The sequence below is a fragment of the Oncorhynchus kisutch genome, linkage group LG16 (genome assembly GCF_002021735.2).
Source record: "Oncorhynchus kisutch isolate 150728-3 linkage group LG16, Okis_V2, whole genome shotgun sequence".
Taxonomy (NCBI): domain Eukaryota; kingdom Metazoa; phylum Chordata; class Actinopteri; order Salmoniformes; family Salmonidae; genus Oncorhynchus; species Oncorhynchus kisutch.
This window is the reverse complement of record NC_034189.2, coordinates 16,847,634-16,853,633: the sequence shown is the minus strand read 5'-3', so window position 1 is coordinate 16,853,633 and position 6,000 is coordinate 16,847,634. Positions and strand designations below refer to the sequence as shown.

General features: G+C 44.4%; 1 pseudogene; it reads right to left on the bottom strand.

The window, feature by feature from the left end:
* Positions 1-491: 491 nt before the first annotated feature.
* Positions 492-4,061, bottom strand: LOC116353963 (myeloid-associated differentiation marker homolog; annotated as a pseudogene).
* Positions 4,062-6,000: the final 1,939 nt, after the last annotated feature.

The following is a 6,000-nucleotide window of genomic DNA, read 5'->3' as shown; positions in this document are numbered from 1 at the left end:
GGGACAATTTAATACATTTTAGAATAAGGCTGTAATGTATCAAAATGTGGAAAAATCAAGGGGTCTGAATACTTTCCGTATGCACTATATATCACAGTGGCAAGACATACAAACTAACAGGTTGTAGAGAAAGCAACGCAACAATCACAACACATAGGTTGTAATATTGTTTTTCTTCAGGTTTGACTTCCCCAGTGATTTTACCCACAGACCGCTACTGATGAAACCAAGAGCAGACGTCAGGGCCCAGGCCGATTTGAGGACAACTTGTTCAATAAAATAGCATGATCAACAATCAAATCAAATCAATATATATATATATATATATATATATATATATATATATATATATATACACATAGCACATTTCAGACATGAATGCAACACAATGCGCATCACAGGAAAAAATAAAACATTTTTAATATTTATAACACATCAAACATAAAACAGTTAAATAGAAATACTACAGCTGAAAGACGAAAAAGCACTCTAAGGAAAAGCAAAGCTAAAAAGGTGTGGTTAAAAACCCCTTCAGGTTCTCAGGCAGGCTATTCCAGAGGTAGCGGTTACAGTAACTAAAGGCGGCCTCTCCATGCCTCTTGGTCCTAGGCTTTGGGATAGTTAAAAGGCCAGTGGCAGAGGACCTGAGGGACCTATTGGGTACATAATTTAAAAGCATGTTTGATATATATTGGGGTGCATAACCATGGATTGATTTGAAAACCAATAGAATCATCTTAAAATGTCTTCTAAAACTCACAGGCAGCCAGTGCAGAGACTTTAAAACCGGTGTAATGTGTGCTCTCAATCTGATCTTGGTCAGTACCAGTGCTGCAGCATCCTGTATGTTTTTGCAGTTGACTAATGGCTTTCTTGGGTAGACCAGACAGGAGTGCATTACAGTAGTCAAGTTGACTTGTAATACAAGCATGGATGAGTCTCTCTGTATCAGCCTGTATAATCACTAATGCAGTCTAATCATTAAAGATTAGACTGCATTAAAGAGCATCAAACAAGGCAGACACATTTATTTTAGCTTCAAAACACTAGCAGAGCAGCTCAAACAGACACTCTGACAGGCTGATCACATCACATAGATACCTTGGTGGAAAATAACTTTTCAAAATGCCTGTGCTGTTGCAACGGTACATCGTTAAAGTGACAATCATCTAACAATAACCCATGTAATGAAATACATAGGTGAAATTTCTGAAATATGCCTCTGATGGTGCAGGTATATTCACATTCCAGCATTGTTATTAAAAAAATATATATATTATCCTAACTGAAGCCCACATAGTTTAGTTTAGTTTATTTTTTATTTTTACAGGGACAGTGCACATTAATCAACGGACATAGTACATTATCTACAGTCAGATATTATTGAGCTGTCTTTTCATTTGCATGTTGAAGATAAAGAGAAAAATTCACATTTTCAAAGAGCAACTGAATACATTTTACACAATAGTTTCTCTCCCTCCTCTCTCACACACTGACAAACACCAAGTGTGCGGAGTAGGCCAGGTCAGCCAGGTAGAGCAGGAAGTTGAGAGCGGTGAGCACGTCAACCGTCACCAGTGTGGGCGGCTGCCAGGTTTGGGGACGGTTGGAAAGCTTGTCAAACTGGAACACGGAACAGATGATGGTGGCGGTCAGGTAAATGACAACAGCCAGGAGACCGTAGGCTGACAGGAAGCGTGTAAAGGGGAATGGGAGGCAGCCAATACACTCACCAACACACAGCACCACCACACCCACAGACAGGATGAACCAGATACAGTAGACTGCCATGCACCACTGGAGAGCTGTGTGTTGATCGTACGACACCAGATCGCTGACCAGCATGAGTATGATGCAGGCCATGAAGGTCTTTCACATCTTGAGCAGGCTTGGAGCCGTGGCCATGCAGCCCGCCACCTCACCCTGCAGCGCCCGTGTCAGGGTCACCTCCCACAGGTAGGCCACGTGACCAGGCAGGAGAAGACTTTGGAGAAGATGCGTTTGTTCAGGCCTCCCTGTGGTTCTGCTGGCCCTTGAGGAAGTAGACGGGGAAGATGATGGAGGCAGAGAGTCCAGAGCAGGGTGGCGTAGCAGGCCATGGTGATAGGGAAGTTATTCCAGGAGACGGGGCCTTGGGCCTGGAAGCCAAAGTGTTCCATCAGCAGCACCAGCAGGGTTCTAGTGAAGCTGTAAGCCCAGCAGAACACACACCAGTCTCCCACCCCGGGGAGGGAGGCCCCGTGGGCCGACACACTGAAGATGACGCAGGAGATCAACAGGGCAGCCACACGCACCCACAGCAGCTGGGAGATGAGCAACACTATCAACGGCATGGTGGGAGGTGTTATACAGGGGAGTGGGGAATATGTACTGTAATACAATATTAATACAGTAGGAATACAGTAGAAGTTCACTTGCTCAGAATCTTTAGTTGTGTCTGAGGAGAGGATCAGCGTTATCCTGTCCTTATCCAGTGTTCTGCAAGAACATAAGAAACAAAGAGAGATTTAGGGCCAGGTGATTCACAGAGCATCCAGAACTGTGAAACAGAAACTATTAACATGACTTTCGGTTTTACATTTCTATACATGAGAGCAGTTCTTGGAAATTGTTCCCAGCCAGTTCTTTTCTGTCTGCAACCGAGGACATACTCTCCTAGTCTGGTACACACATTCCATCAACATGACTCTCTGTAAATTTTTATAAGCCTGAGAGCAGGGTTGTCATATTCACTAGGACGACACTAAAGCAAAAGGGTTGAAACTGAGAGGGTCTACCTCAGTTGGTCCAAACAGAAACAAACACTTGTTTTCCATTGCAAGGTGTAAAACCTTTTGCTACGGTGTAAAATCTTTTGCTACGGTGTATAACCTTTTGCTACGGTGTGGCAGGGTAGCCTAGTGGTTAGAGCTTTGGACTAGTAACCGGAAGGTACAAGTCTGACAAGGTAGAAGTCTGTCATTCTGCCCCTGAACAGGCAGTTAACCCACTGTTCCTAGGCAGTCATTGAAAATAAGAATTTGTTCTTAACTGACTTGCCTAGTAAAATAAAAAATAAATAACCTTTTGCTACGGTGTAAAACCTTTTGCTACGGTGTAAAACCTTTTGCTACGGTGTATAACCTTTTGCTACGGTGTAAAACCTTTTGCTATGGTGTATAACCTTTTGCTACGGTGTAAAACCTTTTGCTACGGTGTAAAACCTTTTGCTACGGTGTAAAACCTTTTGCTACGGTGTAAAACCTTTTGCTTTGCTACGGTGTAAAACCTTTTGCTACGGTGTATAACCTTTTGCTACGGTGTAAAACCTTTTGCTACGGTGTAAAACCTTTTGCTACGGTGTAAAACCTTTTGCTACGGTGAATAACCTTTTGCTATGGTGTAAAACCTTTTGCTACGGTGTAAAACCTTTTGCTACGGTGAATAACCTTTTGCTACGGTGTAAAACTTTTTGCTATGGTGCAATACATGTTTGCTACGCTAAGCACTAATAAATACAACCCAGCTTATTTTGGTTGTTAGGCCTGTTAATTGATGACCACCTAGTCATATGTTCTACTCCAGTACATTTATTCTCACACTAATGATGATATGACAGTCAGAGAGAGAAAACTCAGAGATAGAAAGCCCTGGGGTGAATGTCAATTTTAGTTCCTTGATTCCTCCCATCCTCCCTCCTAGTCTCCTCCTTAAAGCACATTGGTGCAGAAGATCGGAGGTTCCTCCCCTATCTCTTCTTCTCCATTGCGTTTTGAGAAGGAGGCAAGGAGAGAGGACGAGAGGAATCAAGGAAATACAATTGATTCAGATGCACTCCTTGAAGTCAAGCTGAAAGGATAAGCCATGTCCTCCTTGATGCCAACTCCCTCTATTGGCATTGGTGTTTGCTGTCAGTCTCACAACTCACCACTCGTTTGTCTCAGCTTCATCCCTTTTCATTGGGCCAAAGCTAAGATCCTCCTAGTACTTTGAGTAGCTGGCTTCTTCTGAAATTACACCAGACAGATGACACAGAGACTAAGATCAGATTTGTTTCCTCTGATAGTGGATTTGAAACACCACAGATTTCCAAAGATTTCATTGAAAAAAAGCTGAGTTACTGAGTTTGTATTTATTATGGTTCCCCATTAAGGGGATCCAGCAAAATTAAGGCAGTATATACAATTGAAAAATTTCACAAAACATTGTGTGCCCTCAGGCCCCTACTCCACCACTACTACACATCTACAGCACCAAATAAATGTGCATGTGTGTATATAGTGCGTATGTTATCATGTGTGTGTGTGTATGCATCAAATCAAATCACATTTTATTAGTTGCATGCGCCGAATACAACAGGTGTAGACCTTACAGTGAAATACTTCCTGATGAACCCCTAACCAACAGTTTAAAAAAAATACAGATAAGAACAAGAGAAAAGAAACAAGTAATTAAAGAGCAGAAGTAAAAAACTACAATATATATACAGGGGGTTGCCGATACAGAGTCAATGTGCAGGGGCACTGGTTAGTTGAGGTAGTATGTACATGTAGGTAGAGTTAATTAAAGTGACTATGCATAGATGACAACAGAGAGTGGCAGTGGTGTGGAGAGGGGAGGGGGTGGCAATGCAAATAGTCTGGGTAGCCATTTGACTGGATGTTCAGGAGTCTTATGGCTTGGGGGTAGAAGCTGTTTAGAAGCCTCTTGGACCTAGACTTGATGCTCCGGTACCGCTTGCTGTGTGGTAGCAGAGAGAACAGTCTATGACTAGGTTGGCTGGAGCCTTTGACAATTTTTAGGGCCTTCCTCTGACATCGCCTGGTATAGAGGTCCTGGATGGCAGGAAGCTTGGCCCCAGTGATGTACTGGGCCATTTGCATTACCCTCTATAGTGTCTCGCGGTCGGAGGCCGAGCAGTTGCCATACCAGGCAGTGATGCAACCAGTCAGGATGCTGTCGATGGTGCAGCTGTAGAACCTTTTGAGGATCTGAGGACCCATGCCAAATCTTTTCAGTCTCCTGAGGGGGAATAGGTTTTGTCGTGCCAGCTTCATGACTGTCATGGTGTGCTTGGACCATGTTAGTTTGTTGGTGATGTGGACACCAAGGTACTTGAAGCTCTCAACCTGCTCCCCTGCAGCCCTGTCGATGAGAATGGGGGCATGCTCTGTCCTCTTTTTCCTGTAGTCCACAATCATCTCCTTTGTCTTGCACCATACGGCCAGGTCTCTGACCTCCTCCCTACAGGCTTTTTTGTTGTTGTTGGTGATCAGGTCTACCACTGCTGTGTCATCACCAAATGTAATGGTGGTGTTGGAGTCATGCCTGGCCATGCAGTCATGAGTGAACAGGGAGAACAGGAGGGGGTTGAGCACGTACCCCTGAGGGGCCCCCGTGTTGAGGATCAGTGTGGCGGATGTGTTGTTACCTACCCTCACCACCTGGGGGCGGCCCGTCAGGAAGTCCAGGATCCAGTTGGAGAGGGAGGTGTTTAGTTCCAGGGTCCTTAGCTTATTGATGAGCTTTGAGGGCACTATGGTGTTGAACGCTATGCTCTAGTCAATGAATAGCATTCTCACATAGGTGTTCCTTTTGTCCAGGTGGGAAAGGGCAGTGTGGAGTGCAATAGAGACTGTATCATCTGTGGATCTGTTGGGGCGGTATGCAAATTGGAGTGGGTCTAAGGTTTCTGGGATGACAGTGTTGATGTGAGCCATGACCAGCCTTTCAAAGCACTTCATGGCTACAGATGTGAGTGCTATGGGTCGGTAGTCATTTAGCAAGGTTCCTTAGTGTTCTTGGGCACAGGCACTATGGTGGTCTGCTTAAAACATGTTGGTATTACAGACTCGGACAGGGAGAGGTTGAAAATGTCAGTGAAGACACTTGCTAGTTGGTCAGCGCATGCTCGCGGTACACATCCTGGTAATCCGTCTGGCCCTGCGGCCTTGTGAATGTTCACAGCTGATGCATGTTTTAGTGTTATTTGCCTCGAAGCGAGCATAGAAGTAGTTTAGC